Source organism: Caretta caretta, chromosome 6 (genome assembly GCF_965140235.1).
Source record: "Caretta caretta isolate rCarCar2 chromosome 6, rCarCar1.hap1, whole genome shotgun sequence".
Lineage (NCBI taxonomy): Eukaryota > Metazoa > Chordata > Testudines > Cheloniidae > Caretta > Caretta caretta.
The window spans coordinates 51,743,232-51,759,736 of NC_134211.1; the positions used below are offsets into that span (position 1 = coordinate 51,743,232).

Sequence of the window (16,505 nt, forward strand, 5' to 3'; positions counted from 1 at the left end):
AAAAGTGACTCACACCCAATGATTGAAAAAGGATTTCTAAATGTACCATGAAACAATACAGCATGAGAACGATCAGGCAAAGCACTTTCTACTTATGTTCTTTGTAACTGGTCCAGCTATCTCCCATGCACCGTTGCCATTGCATAAGTCATGCTACAGCTAGCGCCCCTCAGTTTCCCCTCTTGGACCATTCAAATAAACTTCACTTCAGACTTTTTCTTGGTCAAAAGATACCCCTCCTTAGAGACTAGGTTTATTAATATAAAATAAACTAACTAAAACACCAATGCAAAGTCCATTCATAAGTCCACAAAACTCAAGGTTTCTCCTCCTCCTGTCTGGAACCTTTGCAGTCCCTCTGCTGCTTGGTCAGGCTCTCTCCAAGGCTTCTCTATCTAGAGAGCTTTCCTTACTGTCTGCAAACTCTGCCACAGCTTCCTGATCTTTCCCCCTTTCACTGCAACTTCCTGCTCCTTTTCACACTGACATCACCTGATTCCTCTCAGGTGGGGCTCATCCTGTAATCAGGCTTGGTTTAGCCCCACCCTCTCCAGCCCACAGGGTGAGCCACCCTGTTACACTCTTCTACTAGGAACACACCTCAGTGTATATTTCTATCTTAAAATTACACTCAGCAGGGGGAGAAACAGTGGTTTTCAATCAAATTTACTAGTGACTCTTGAAAATGTTGGCCCTTTCCTTTAAGAAGCCTTTTCCTGATATTTGATGTCCCCAGTGTTTAAGTCTTCTTCTTTCCTGTGGGAAAGAATGAGATTATAATTCTAAAGTACATGTTCCTACAGCATGGAGTAGATGCGTGTAAAGAAAACCCTACAGCTGCTACAGACCTTACTGTGGTTTCTCTCATCCCATCAGGGGACATCATTAAACTACAGCAATTCAATTAACAGACTCTTTACCTAACCAAGAACTCAGAAGTAGGTTAAATTGGAAACTTTATCTGAAGAAATCGTGCACAATATGCTACAGCTATATACAATTAGTACACTGGCCTGAGGGGGGTAGGAGGTGGGATACAAATAAGTAAATACCCCCCCACCCCAGACTAGTATCCTAATAATTAACAGTATTGTAATAATTAACCCCCTTCAAGTACAAAAGGTTCCTAACCAACAGTTAACTTCAAACATTTAACACAAAAATTTAACATTTCTCTTGCTGTAATATTATAATTTTCCCATTTCACCTTACAATTTCTTGGCTAACATAAGGCTGTTTTGTTCAGGTTTCCAACCCTGTAGTGTAAGCTTTACATCATCATCATTATAATTTTTATTGCAATTAAAAGAACCCATGAAAATATTTCTATTCATAATATATTTTGTAAAATGTAAACTCAGCAAACTAGGCTAACAGTGATGGCACAGAATGATGCATTCTGGGATATCTTTAAGGGATATCACTTGTGTTGCCTAGCTAAGAACTCTCTTTATGCCCTGGGGTAGGCCATCAGTTTTGCTTTCCTCAAATGCTATGGTTCATCTCCTCACATGCCATCAAATAGTCCATGCGCAAATATCAATGTCTCTCTACGCTTTCATTTTTAAAAACTAATATACACTGGAAACAGACAAGGTTCAACTACTAAGAGAAAGTGGACTGCAAACATTGGAGGTGAAAAGCCAAGGAAATCAAATGATATTCCAAATAATTACATACTCTAAAGAAAAGGCATGTACACATTCATAGGTGTGATATTGTCTAATGTCAATGAGTGGAATACATGAAAGAATAGAGAGGAAACAAAGGGAAATTTTCTATTTGTGGGTATGAGATGGCTCAATAATTGCTTATCTGGAAAACAACAACAACCTACAACAGCAGCAAAAATGACACCGTTCATGGTACTCCTGGTAAAGCAGCTGAATCCAGAGGAAACAAGGTAAAAAGAGAGAGAGAGAAAAAATCAACTATTACAACTATTCGAGCGTTACCATTTAAAGGAACCCCGTAGAGAACAAAACTGGGTTACACAGGATCAGTGGAGGCCTATGTAATACTTTATGTGCACTGTTGAAAGAGTTGGAATGCTGCCACAATTCAGATTTAACTACAAGGGCCCAGTTCCTCCCTAAGTTGCATTATCTACTGATATCAATAGGCTTGATTCCTCCCGGTAAGGCAGTGGAGTTACAGCTGTGTAAAACCTAAAGATTCAGACCAAATATGAATTACACCTCTGAAACAAATGGCAGAATTACCCCCAAAGTATGTGTGTCAGGATTGCTTTATCTTACTCCCTACTTTTAGTCACCTTTTGACAGGTTGCATCACTGCAGGATTCCACTGATAAGCCACTGGTATGACCTCTTTTTGATAGACCACACCATGATTTCCAGCTATGTCTCCCTACCAGCTTTTGAGCACCTAACTAAAGTAGGCACTACTGCACCATTCCAAATTGGTACAACTATTTTGGAACTATATCCTATTTTCTAATTTACACTAAACATGGAAATTACATCACTATTTACACCACAGCATAATTTAATCTCTGGAGCCAAATTCGACTCACAGGTACATCAGAGGATAGCTGGAGTAACTCCATTTAAGCCTGTGGTGCAGTTTTTAAAAGAGAGTGGGCCAAGGGAATTATACCAATGTAAATAAAGAGTAAGTGGAGGCGGAATTTGGCCCAATGTTGGTGGACAAGGCCATCTTTAAGTAAGTGTGCAATGTGAATTTTATTGCTGATGGCTGCAGCCTTAATAAACACATTAAAACATGGAGAGTTTAATGAGTAGGAATAAAACAGCACACAAGTGACAATAATTCATTTCCATTTTATATGTCACTGTCACCACTCCAAACTGATAAAAACAAGACTTGAAAGCCCAAGCATGAACACTGAATTCAGAGATCCCGTCAATCAGAAGTAAATCCCAATGATGAACTAGCATATCAAAGGCCAAACGCCATGTAATAACCCATTCCAAATGCTGCACATGTAATAGAATCAATAGACTATTAGCTGAGCCGTAGCCACACACGGAAGTAACAAAATTAACAGATCACAATTTTCAAGTCAGGTCTGAAGTAAGCAAAACAAGGGCTATGATTTACACACTGCCAGTAATGATCCAGGACCCTCTTCCTCCACAATGTGTTGGCCTGGCTTAAAATCATCAAGAGGGTGAAATTCAACAGTTATTTCTTTCAGTGTGGAATACTCTGGACAGCTCTAAAATGCTGTATTGCTGGGGAAAAACAAGCACACACATTGCTGGGCAGTGGTTTTTGCCTTGTTAACTTGCACTTATTAAGATGACTAAAATTTATTCCAGGTGGTAGTGATGGTAACATATGACCGTAATGTTAGTTTATCAGCATGCATAATATATCAGCTAAGATGGAGTGGGGGGTGGCTGGTTAGCTCAACATGGTTTGGAGCACAGCTGCCCAAAATTGCAGCATCATCCAGGGCTTCTTCCCATCTGAGCAACACCACATAAATGGCCAGCTCCAGTAGGAGCCTGGCACCTGAAAAGATACCACCCAATATGCCAGCTGTAGATGTGCTGCTTGTGCTTTAGTTTATGACAGGCACACCTGGATGGGGATTGATAGTTTTTTCTTTTTACATTTACATTCTGGTCTGAAACAGCTGGGAAACTTATTATCACCATAGTCATCAACCAAAGCTCAGTCCTTGCACTGCCTTACTGCTTATTTTTTCAGGATGGCCCTTTTGAGCTGTGGGTCAAATAAATACAATCAGAGGCTGGATTCAGTCTTGCTTTCCTTGGTTTCTATGACTCCATGCCATCAAGTGGACCATAAACAAATATCAGTACATCTTTATTTTGTTTATAAAAGTTAGTTCATTTTGGAAACAGACAGGTCTCAATTACTGACAGAAAGTGGGTGGTAAACATCAAGAGTGAAAGAGCAAAGACTTGAACTGATATTCCAGATAACTACATTGTTCAAAGAAGAGGGATGTACATATTGGGTAAAAATGATTCTATCAGTAGAATCCATGACAGAATGTAGAAGAAGCAAAGATGATTTTTGCGTGGGTATAAGATGGCTGAATATTTGCATATTGGAAACCCACATGACTGACTGATTTCTGATCAATTCACTGTACTGATTTGGATTCTAATTCCATACTCATTTCTAGAGCTGGGTGGATATGGCAAACAATATTTGTCTGTGAATTCACTTTCTTTAGGTCTCCAACTTTTCTGTGTTAATTGTCTGTGTATAATAGTGAATGAGATTGCTGGATGTAATGTTTGTTGAAATACTGATTTTTAAGCAAACATTGCAGAATATGAACAGAAAGCAAATTTAGAATATGTAATGATGAGCATTTGCTCCGGAAACCTGATTCTAATAATTATGCTCATCCAATCAGGGAAGAGATACATACCATGTGACAAACTGGCATTGGTCTAATAAACACTGCTTGAATTTCAAATGTCAAATAATTCAGGAAACTGCTTACAAACAAGCTGCAAACTAAGAATTATCCAGAAAATGATTGGCAAATAATTTTGAAGCTCTCAAAAAATAAAGAAGTCACAGCGTTTGTCAACAATTCACAAACAGAAAAAGAGTATAAACTTGTTGAATAAATTATTTGTCAAAAATGATTTGCCCAGCTCTATACCTTCCACAGGCAAAACTATTGTTTTCTTTACTGAGAGTTTTGATTGCATGTGGATTCCAGGATTGGGAGCTTTGATTCTATCAGGGTATTTTAAACCCTATAATGTCTGAGTACCTCAAGGCTGGGAAGACAGATTGAGAAGTCAAAACCCCTTCTTAGTTATATGTAACACAAGAAGCTGAACTTGTTCAATCAAGACAGCTTCATTGCACCAGAAAAGAAGCTGTAGAACTCAGCACAAAGAAACTGTGTCTTCCACTCTGGCATGGCTGCATAACCAGAGACATAATCTTGCCCACTCTATCTTCATTTCCCTCTTTGTAAAATGGAGCTGAATTATATCTAGCCTGTCTTAGCGGTATTGTGAAACTAAATTAATTATGGATTGTAAAAGACATCAAGATCTTCAGATGGATGACCTTAGAGGAGTGCAAATATCATTGTTAGATATAGACATATTATTTGTATCTTGAACTTTTCTGTTTAACAATACTCATAATCTAGAGAGAAAATGTGTGGGTGCTCTATGGTTAAGTGCTGTTTAAATTAGTCTACAGTTTTAAATGAATTTTAAAACAAAACTCATAAATGTCTACTTACATTTCACATGCATTCAGTGGAACAGGTTGTTAATACCAACCAATTAAAAATAAGAAACTACAGTTCATAAATTCTGTTTGTTTTTGCACAAAGAGGATAGTAGGGGCAAACACAGGGAATAACACACTGATAGACTGCAGTGCAATCCAGCTTGGTGCAAAGTATTTCATGTATTGTGGGCTGCTGTGCAGGATTTTCTTGGCAGTCAGTGGATTAAACTTGACATTAGCCCATCTTCAAAACAGACGTTAGGGAACAAAGAGGTCCCAGTGTTCTGCTGGTGAAAACACATTATTGGGTTAGTGTGACAATATACACCTCTGTATTCTCATCCTACACACTACTGTAATCATCTTTGTACAAAATATGCCATGAGGTATCATTTGAAAACTAATGACTCACTGGTCAACTATATCATGGTGAAATGTATATAGCGACATTATATGTAAAGCTGTGAATTTCCCATGAATGATGTTGGTAGCACATTTTGAAACCCACATAGCTCTGGGTAGGCAGGAGTGGTCAAGCAGGTCTATCTTAAACAACGTTTATCTCCATTTGTATATAAATAGTAAACAAGGTCCTTGAGACAGCAAGAGGGAGACAAGACACTTCAGAGTCTATAGCTAAATCTATGTCAGTGTGTCATGAAAATGTTCAGCTATGTAATTACCTTTGTGATTCCTCATCATCCTATGCTATGGTTTTTGCATGATCAATTAATGAAAGTATACACAGAGGAGAAGAAAGACAATGGGGGCACCTTCACCCCCAGACTAAATCACACCTTCTTTACTGATTGAATAAACTTTGCTGTGATAGGTAAGCCTTAGGAGACCCCATTTCAAAGGGAGACTGGATTTAAAATATGAAGGGAAGCCCTGCCCATCCCTCTCTCTTTCACCTAACCAAAAAAACAAAAAACAACAACAACAAAACCCCACAACAAAAACCCCAGCCTTTGGACTTCAGGAGCAGATCCTGGCCTGAGAATTTGGTCAGCTGTGTTACTGGGAACATGTGGTAAGGGTTTTCACCTTGAACCAAGTCTAGTTTGTTAAGTTTTCATACTAAGAAGAGTTTAATCTTTATTTCTCTTGTAACCATTTCTGACTTTGTCTTATACTTGTATTCACTTAAAATCTCTCTCTTCGTAGTTCAAGAAACTTACTTTATTCTTTAATTAAAACTAATCCAGTGCTGCGGTTGAAATGGGCTGCATGGAAACTCCATTTAAAGAGGCAAACTGTTGGATATTGTTTCGTCATAGGTCAACAGACCTAAAATACCTAAACTGTCCAGGAGAGGGTTGGACAGTGAAGAACACATAATTTTGGGGGAAAGTTATGACTGGGAGTATGTTGGGGTCACCCTGCAAGTAGTAACCAATGGTGCTGGAAGTCAAGGTGTGGCTGGTGTGTTACTGACAGGATGTTGGGGTCAGAGTTGCAGGACCAGGCTTTGGCTATACACAGATAGGCAAGGTGTGACCTGCATGCTGGGAGTCTGTTTGTGAGCATCCCAGGTGGGAGCTATAGTGGCAAAGCTTATGAGGCACCCAAGGTGCTGGGCAGGGGTGAAACAATCCCTCACAGGTCTGGATTTCACCCTGGAATATCATAGTTAGATACTCAACTGGTGTAAATAAATTCAGTTACATTGATTCCAGTGAAGTTAGACTGATTTACATCAGCTGCCGAACTGGTTTAAAATCTAATAAGAGCCATCAAATGTCTCCAAATGTGTTTTCTTTCTCTTTAATTATATATAAAAAAGTCAAGAGCAGACAATATCAATTTAGTACAGTCAGAATTTATGACAATAACTTGCAAGATTCTGTAGGCTATAATAAAGAAACATGTTTTACTGTAAATTATAATGATTTTAAGCTTGAGTGCTCTTATTAACCCCCTCTTTTCAGACTGGAAAGCACTTGCAAATATCCAGTGCAAATCACATACAATTATCTGACTTATGAGGAAAGGTGAAAAAACCTGGGCATGTTTAGTTTTGTGAAGAGAAGACTGAGGGGGACCTGGTAATGGTCTTCAAATATGTTAAGAGCTGTTATAGAGGGGATGCTGATCAATTGTTCTCCATGTCCACTGAAAGTAGGACAAGAAGTAATGGGCTTAATCTGCAGCAAGGGAGATTTAGATTAGATATTAGAAACAAAATTCTAACTATAATGGTAGGTAAACTCTGGGATAGGCTTCCAAAGAAGATTGTGGAATCCCCATCACTGGAGGTTTTTAAGAATGGGTTGGACAGACACCTGCCAGGAATGGTCTAGGTCTGTACAGTGGGCTGGACTTGATGCCGTCTCAAGGTCCCTTCCAGCCCTACATTTCTATTATTCTATTTTTAATGTTAAAGCTGTGGTTATTTTTATTTTCAAATGTGCTGTTATAGTAGTCCTTTTTGATTCTTAGACAGGATAAATTCCACCAATCCAGATAAGAGAATGGCACAAATGACTTTGTTTGCTTTATGCCCTTTGTATTAATATGACCAGCCAAACCCCTGCTGGCTGAATACCTTTGGGGTGAAATCCTGATCCCATTGAAACCAATGGGAATTTTGCTATTAATGTCAATGGAGCCAGAATATTACCCCTGTTTTTATTGCTTGACAATTTGGTAAGAGCCTACTTCAGCTGATACTAGCTGCTGCGGCCTGAACAAGGGACTCAAAAGCAGCTGCCCTATCACTTAGATTGCAAGAGAATCTCCATCAGCTGTAAACACTAGTGTATAGGAAAACTTCAGACAGGAGCACTGATAATTCAACAGTAGTAGGCTACTAACTGGAGCTGCTTGAATAATATCAGCAAGATATTTGTGAATATTTTGTTGAATAAAAGCAGTATGTTGGGCTCACAGTCGTTTTGTTGGATCATATTAAAGAAGTTCTGTATTAAAATCACAAATGAGTTTGATTCCCCATAGTTTAAATTCCAGGGTATTACTAATTAAGAAGTCTCTTGGTTTTTGGTACTGTTTCTCTCCCTCTATGTGTGAAACTTGCAAGCTGCTAATTGTGTTAGTACATTCTAAGACAGAGTCTGTTCTCAAAGCAATTCACAGCGAGAGAGACTCAAAGCAATACTCTAACAACAGAAACAACACCCAGAGACTCCCCACCCTTTTGTTGTATTAACAATTGTGATTAAAATAGAGGTAGAGGATGTATGTGGATGGATGCTTGGTGTGGATAATAACTGAATGATGAGGGAGGTGCCAGCCTAAGAATCCAGTGTCCATCGGCTGAAGAAGGCGTCAAGTGGAAATAACCAGAGGACCCCCCGGAGGGCAGACTGGAATCCACCCAACAGCCTCAAGAATGGGAGAACCAAAGAACAAGATAACATCTTGGAGCCGTCAGGAATGTGCTATCTGCTGATTGATTCAGCAACAGCATGATGAAGCAATTCCCATAGACTGGCATAGGAAGAAATTCCTATAAAAATAGACTCTAAAAAGTGAGAACTTTGGGGTGGTCTGATTCTGCAAACCAACTTCCAGGAGCATCAGATGAGCATCTGACAAGGCCCTGCTCCCTCCTCATGTCCAGGCCACCTGGCCAGTGGCTTGGCATGAGCAACTCTAAGGCTGGTAACTATGATAACAACCTTGCAGAACCTGTGTGTGTGTGTGTGTGTGTGTGTGTGTGTGTGTATGAATGAATGTGTGAATAAATATGAGATTGAATGGAATGTTATAACTAGATCTAACTGCTTTCTATGATTCTTTCTGTATTCACAATAAATGTGGTATTTTGCCTTTTTCCCTTTAATAAGATCCTGCTGGTTTTTATTTTATTGGTACAACAGTTTATGATGTCATATTATTTGTTGTCTGCAAGGATTGGGACGGACACAAAGTATTCATAGACATGTTAGTTATTTCCTAAAGTTTCAAAAAGTTTAGCATCATGATTGAAATAATACATACCAACATGTGCATTATTCACTATTTATGATTAATGATTAGTTATTTATCTGTTTAAAAGATTTCAATCATTCAGTCAGAGAGTGACACCAAGTGATTAGGTAACCAGTCACACAGTGAATGGTCAAAGTGAACAGTTCACCAGTCAGACATTTGTCCATGCCAATTATTGGATGAATACTTATGAATAACAAATATATTAGCAGAAACAGCAGCAATTAGCAAATGTTTCATGACAAGAAAAAATTCACAATGAGTTATTCAACCAGCTCTGTTACTAGTCTTTTCACTTTAGCTGCTTCTGCTGTTTTTCTCCACAGAGGATGAGACACTGTTAATAAGTCTCTAACCTTTTTAATTTTTTAATTTATCTTTGTGGGGGAGGAAAAAGATGGTTTAACCAGGAATACTCTCAGTTGACCAGATGAACATAATAGTTTTGCCCATGTGTAGCAGTTACCATCAAAGGATACCAATGTGATTTAAAACAAATTATTAGTGTTGTACCACAATGTCCCTGTGATATAGTTAAATATCGTTAACCTAATTTTATGCATGAGGAAACTGAAACACTGGGAGGTTACATGCTTGTCTAAGGTCACAAAATATGTATCAGAATTGGGAAAGTATTTGATTGCTAAATCCCAGTCCGATGCCGTAATCACAATCACAATCCTTATTTCCAGTGCAATAACATCTGTTGCTACCCTGAACCTTCTTTTGTTGCACTGGAGATGAGGCAGCAGACATAGCCTTAGTACTTCATTAGTTTCTTTGGACTTTATCTCTCTGTTCTGAACTGTAATCACAGCAGTTGCATTGACCTGCTGGTTCATGGCAAAGAGCAGAGTGTACGGAACGGAACAGATTCAAAAATAAGATTATTGTAGTCTTCTCACCATTCTACGCTGGATTGTGGGCACAGGCTACAACTAATATTTCTCAAGTGATGTCACTTTGCAGTAAAGTCCCTTTTCCTCCTTTGCTCACCTAGGACCACATCATTTTGCCACCGTTACCCCATAAAAGGTATGCTGCACGCACGATAATGATCTACTCTGCTTTTCTCCACGTGGACTGCTTCTATGTTGCTCTCTTAGTGATGTCTGCATAACCTGTAATCAAGGTAAAATCAACATGGATTTATAGAAAATAGATCTTGTCAAACTAACTTGATTTTTTTGGTGCGATTACAAGGTCCATTAATAAAGGTAATAGTGGTGATATAATATACTTAAAAGTCTGGAAGGCATTTGACTTGGTATCATATGACATTTTGATTAAGAAACTAGACCAATAATAAATGGTCTCAAATATTGCCTCAAAATAAAATGGTAAACAGTGAATTGTCATTCAAGTGGGTGTGCTTCTAGTGGAATCCCATATCGGGATTTGTTCTTGGTTATATGCTAATTAATATTTTTATCAATTATCTAGAATAAAACATAAAATCATTACTGATAAAGCTTGCATATGACGCAAAATCTGGGGGAAGCAGTAAATAAAGAAGAGGACAGATCACTGATACAGAGCAATCTGGATTGCTTGGGAAACAGGACACAAGCAAAGGTTATGTTTTCTAATACAACTATATGTAAGATCATACATCCAGGAACAAAGAATGTAGGCAACACCCTGCAGGATGGGGGACTCTATCCTCCGAAGCAGGAACTCTGTAAAAAGACTTTGGGGTTATGGTGAACAATCAGCTGAACATGAGCACCCAGTGCCACACTGTCACCCAAAGGGCTAATATGAACTTTATAAATAGGAAATATCATGTAGGACTAGGAAGGTTAGACCCCCTATTACATGTGTTCATTGAGTCTGTTCCGATGTTGGACTCTCAGGCCGTCAAGCCTTTGTGATTATGCAGGAACTGACTAAATGGCGAATGATCACTACTGCCGACTATCTGGGTAAGCACTGAAAAAGAAGAAAAGAGGGCTGACAGTTCATAACCACCAGAGACAAGAGGTCATGACAGCATTCTGCATGGCTAGAGACAGATGAGGATGGGCAGGCTGTGACCACCAGATAGAAGAGGACCAGTAGAAATTCCACACAGTTAGAAGTTTCCAATCAGTACCATGTCCTTATTGTGGAAACTATGGAAGATACCTCTCAAAATCGAGCTGTTCCAAGAGACTGGAGAGATGTACCTATGGATGCAAGCTTGGCACAACCTGTAAGAAAATCAGGTTTGCCCACAAAGAGTTGTCCAACTGATCTAGGAAGATAGATGATCCTTGCTGGTCATTCAACACTCCAAAGAATCAAAAGAACATTCTGTAAGGGACAGGTGGACAACAAGATGGTGAGCTGTCTTCCCAGAGCTAAGACACGAGACATCACTCTAAGACTGGATAGACTTCTGAAGTCGATGAGCAAGCATGCTTTGGTGATGGTTCAATATTAGCATTAATGACACTGAGGCACAGGATATCTCACAGATAATAGGGAACTTCAAAGAATGCATAAGTGTGCTGAAGAAGAAGAAGATTGTCCAAGAGATCATCTCTAACATCATTCCTGTCCCAAAACTGAAAGAAGACAGAAAGCAGAAAATCTGGTAAGTACACTGCTTGCTAGGTAAGTGGTATAGGATGTAGTGTTTTGGCTTTTTGGAACATTGGTCCATCTTCTGTGGGAAAATGGGGCTGTATAGTTTGGATGGCCTATGCCTCAGTAGAAAGGGAACCAATCTTTTTGGGTACAGGCTAGCTAAAGTAGTCAGGAGGGTTTTAAACTAATAACAGAAATGAAGGGTAAAAACAAGGAAGACAGGAACACTTATTTAACACAAAATTGAGAGACTGAGAACAAAATTAATCAGGAAACCAAAGGAGGTGAAAAAAAAGAAATTCTTTAATTGCCTATCTACAAATACTAGGTAACACACAATAGGAAATGGAATTGCTCAGTACTGAGCAAACATTTTATCTAGTTGATATAACTGACACCTAGTAGGATAATTGGCATGGTTGAAATGTTAAGAATCAATGGTTATAACCTATTTAGGAAGGATTCAGTGGGGAGAAGGGGTGGGAGAATGGCATTCTATGTCAAAGCTGCATTACCTGTTTCCGAGTCACTGGTAACTTGAAGAAAATGATCTTGATGCTTACAGATCAATGTCCTAACAGATAAAACATAAGATGGTGTATTAGTTTGTGTCTGCTACTGACCACCAAATCACACTCGAGAATAGGATGACCGCTTACTTATACATCTATCTATAAAATGCAGGGGGAAAAAAGTTTCATGATCATGGGTGACTTTAATCAGAAGGATGTATGCTGGAGGTCTTATACTGCCTATATTAAAACATCCTTGGAATTTCTAAATATTAATATAGATGACAATTTACTAATTCAAAACATGTTACAACTAACACAGAGGATTTCTGTATTACTCCTAATCTTGGCAGATAAAAAGGAACCGTCACAGAACTAAACATTTATGGTAGCTTAGGAACAAGTGATTATGACTTGATCACATTTGTTGTGAGAAAACAGAAAAAAGTCTAGACCACACATATATATACACACACGAACTTGATGCCTTAAAAAGCTCAGTTTAATAAAGCTGTAAACAATAATAAGCCAAATCAGCTGGGAGGAAGAATTTAATAAGAAAAATGTGAATGATAATTGGGAATGGTTTAAGAACACTTACTAGATGCCCTAAAAGCCAGTCTCACAATTGGTTGAAAAATGACCTGATTTAGAGGGGGAAGTGAAGGCAGCTATAATATACTATCAGATATAAAACAATTATCGTAATGAAGCTAGGAGCACAGGACACAAGGAAAAAAAAATCTATAACCAGCAGGGTTAAGGACTGTAAGGTGGATTTTAAAAAGTATATTAGGAGCAAAATGAATACCAACAATTGTATTTGTTTATTATTAGATGAAAATTGTAGAATTACCAGTAATAATTCAGAAATGGCAGAAGTGTTCAATACATATTTCTGTTCTGTATTTGGGGAAAAACAAATGATGTAGTTATCTCATGTTTTGAGAATAAAATTCTTTCCATTCCACTAGTAGTCATATTAATATTAGCAGGTATAGTTCACTTGACTACAAGAGTTTTAAAAGAGCTGGCTGACTAACTCACTGGACTGTTAAGGTTCAATAAATCTTGGAACACTGAGGAAATTTCAGTAGATTGAAAGAAGGCTAACATTATGCTAATATTTAAAAAGGGTAAAGGAGATGACCCAGATAATCATAGGCCTGTCAGTGTGAGATCAATCCTGGGCACATTATTGTTTTACTGTTTATTGGCCCGTACCAGCCTCTACATAAAACAATTAAAGTAGGGTAATCTAATCTGTGTCAAGTAATCCGTTCTTACAGGAGCGGGGAGCCTATTCAGGAAGTAGTGATTCTGAAAAAGATTTTGCGGTCATGGTGGATAATCCTCTGAACATGAGCTCCTATTGTGACAGAGCAAATGCATACAGAGGGGACTCTCAGGTAATATAGAGGTTATTTTGTCTCTGAATTTAGCACTGGTCTGACAACTGCTGGAATATTGTGTCTAGTTTTGATGTCCACAATTTAAGAAAGATGCTGAAAAACTGGAGAGGGTTCAGAGAAGAACCACAAGAATACTTAAAGGATTAGAAAACATGCCTTACACAGCAGTGGTTTTCAAACTTTTTTTCTGGTGACACAGTTGAAGAAAATTGTTGATGCCCATGACCCAACAGAGCTGGGGATGAGGGGTGTGGGAGGGGCTCAGGGCAGAGGGATGGGGAGCAGGGGTGAGGGCTGCAGGGTAGGGCTGGGAATGAGGGGTTGAGGGTGTGAGAGGGGGGCTTTGGACTGCAGCAGGGGATTGGAGTGAGGGAGGAGATAAGGGCTCTGGGCTGGGGGTTGGTTGGGGGTTGGGTTGGTTGGGGGATGGGTTGGGGGTTGGCTCTGGGCTGGGGGTTACCCCAGTAGTTAAAGCACTTAGCCGGAATGTGTGAGACTCAGGTTCAATTCCCCTCTTGCTGCCAGAGGGAGACAAAGGATTTGAACAAAGGGGTCTCTCATGAGGGTGCTCTAACCACTGAGCAATGGGATATTCTGATGTGGGGCTCTCTCAGTCTCTCCTGTTGAAGCTGTTCCACTGTGTATAAATGATGAAAGAGTGATTGGAACAGGGGGACTGGACCTTGCATCTCCTATGATGCCCTAACCACTGGACTACAGAATCATTCTCACTCTCTTCTTCTCTAACCCAATGACTATTAAGACCATGATCACACCCCATCTCTAATGAGATGGGCCTCTTGCCCCTTTTGTGTTTCTCTTCCCTTGCTTTATTAAAACACACACAAGATATGTTTTCATGAAACCAGGATCTTTGTTTTGTAAGCTTTTATCTGTTCTGTCTGCTTATTCCTCCCTTGAAGCCATAATCCTCTGCTTGCAACATCACAGTTAGTTGCAGACATGACTGGGATAGCACATTCAGAAGATTGTGACTTCAAGTGTGGAATAAGCAGCAAGAGGAAATGAACCAAGAAATATAAATCCCGTCTTCATGCAAATATCTTTAGCAATAAAACTAAAACAAAGCAGAACCAAACCCCCTCATACACAAAGGGAGAAACATATGTTTTCAATGTTGTTTCCAAATAGACTGAGATTGTCAAAGGAGCCTAGTGGGGACTGTGACACTCCATACCTCCAAGGAGCACCCTGGAACACCCATATTCACCACTGTCGTAAGGACATAAGAATCGCCATTATTAAGACCAAAGGTACATCTAGCCCAGTATCCTGTCTTCCAACAGTGGCCAATGCCAGGTGCCCCAGAGGGAATGAACAGAACAGGTAATCATCAAGTGATCCATCCCCTGTCACCCATTCCCAGCTTCTGGCAAAGAACATAATATAATTATAATATGTTTTCTACAAAGTATGCCTTATTAGGTGTCATTTTAAAAGTCTTGATCTGTTAAACATTAATATCCTGTTGGATTGTATGTGCTATCATTGTATGTGAAGTTATTAAGTCTTGCTATGTGTGTATTTTACTGTAATATGTTGTGAGATTGGGAACAGGTACATCAATGGAGCATCAACACCTATCAACGAAATAATCTTCTATCCTAGGAACTGCATACAATGGAGACTTCTCAGAGAGAACATGTAGACAACAGACACTGTTTGACCAATGGGTAATGACTAACCCATCTCACAGTAAAGATCTTTCCAACAAGCTGGAAAAAACTATAAAAGAGAGGAAGTAACATCATCACTTGGCCTCACTCCCCCCCACAACTCAACACCTGGAAACATGTCTGGAGGACAAAGACTTTGAACTGGGGGAGGGTGGTCTGAGACAATAACAGGTTCCAGTCTGTTATTGAGGATCTGTGATCTGTTTGTACCATCTATCAGGGTGAGACACTCTTGATTCAAATCCTGTTTAGTTTGTAGAACTCAGACTATGAATTTATTTTTGTTTCTTGAGTAACCAAAACTGATTTCCAAGCCTGCTACTTATAATTAATTAAAATCTATATTTCTATAGTCAATAAATCTGTTTTATGTTTTACTTAAAAGTGTGTTTGTTTGGGAAGTCTCAGCTCAGTTTACAAGGGCTAGTGTGTAATCTCTTCAGATTGAGGGAGGGGCAGACAGTGTAATGAATTTATACTGGCCAGGCTTCTGACCAGTGCAAGAGAGTACAGTTCTGGGATACAAGACTGGGGAGCTAGGGGGGAATTGACTGGATCCTCTCTATTGTTGGTTCATGAGTGGCTGCAAAAGCATTCATGTAACTCAGTTGCATATGTCCCTGCCTGTAGATGTCTGTGTAAGTGCAGTACCTGCCAGAGGTTTTGACCCTACTGGGTCAAAATCTAGATCTCCCAGTCAATGCCTTTGCCAATGCAGAATCATTCCCTACTGCACACATTCTAGTGTTTTCTCTCATCTTGTTTTAAAAGTTCCTAAGGATAAGGTTCCACTGCCAAACATATTTCACTATCAGAAAACATTCCCTGTTTAACAATTTTTAATTCTTAGTTTCATTAAGCACTTCTGTGCAAAAAGAGTTACAAGTTCAAGAACAAAATCACAACGTCTATTTATCTTCATACTGCTCCCCAGTTGAGATCGGGTAATTATTTCCCTCAACACTAAAAGGGTGGTCTTTCACCAACACATAATATCTAGATCCCTTCTAGAGTCAGGATTAGCACAAGATTGGGACATTGGAGGCCACCATTAAGGTGAAAGAAATGACCATGTCAGACGCAGACCAAAGTATTTCTAAAAATGTTGGACTTGTGACTTTTTGAAATTCTTC

At 39.1% G+C, this 16,505-nt stretch overlaps 1 long non-coding RNA gene across 2 annotated transcripts in view; it reads left to right on the forward strand.

The window, feature by feature from the left end:
- LOC125638396 (uncharacterized) overlaps window positions 1-15,685 on the forward strand; it is a 45,567-nt gene extending 29,882 nt beyond the window's left edge. For both annotated transcript variants that reach the window (XR_012668930.1, XR_012668931.1), the window contains exons 2-6: window positions 10,181-10,312; window positions 10,624-11,758; window positions 13,553-13,672; window positions 14,828-15,022; window positions 15,305-15,685. This is a non-coding gene — a long non-coding RNA (uncharacterized LOC125638396). The remainder of the gene's footprint in view (window positions 1-10,180; window positions 10,313-10,623; window positions 11,759-13,552; window positions 13,673-14,827; window positions 15,023-15,304) is intronic.
- Window positions 15,686-16,505: the final 820 nt, after the last annotated feature.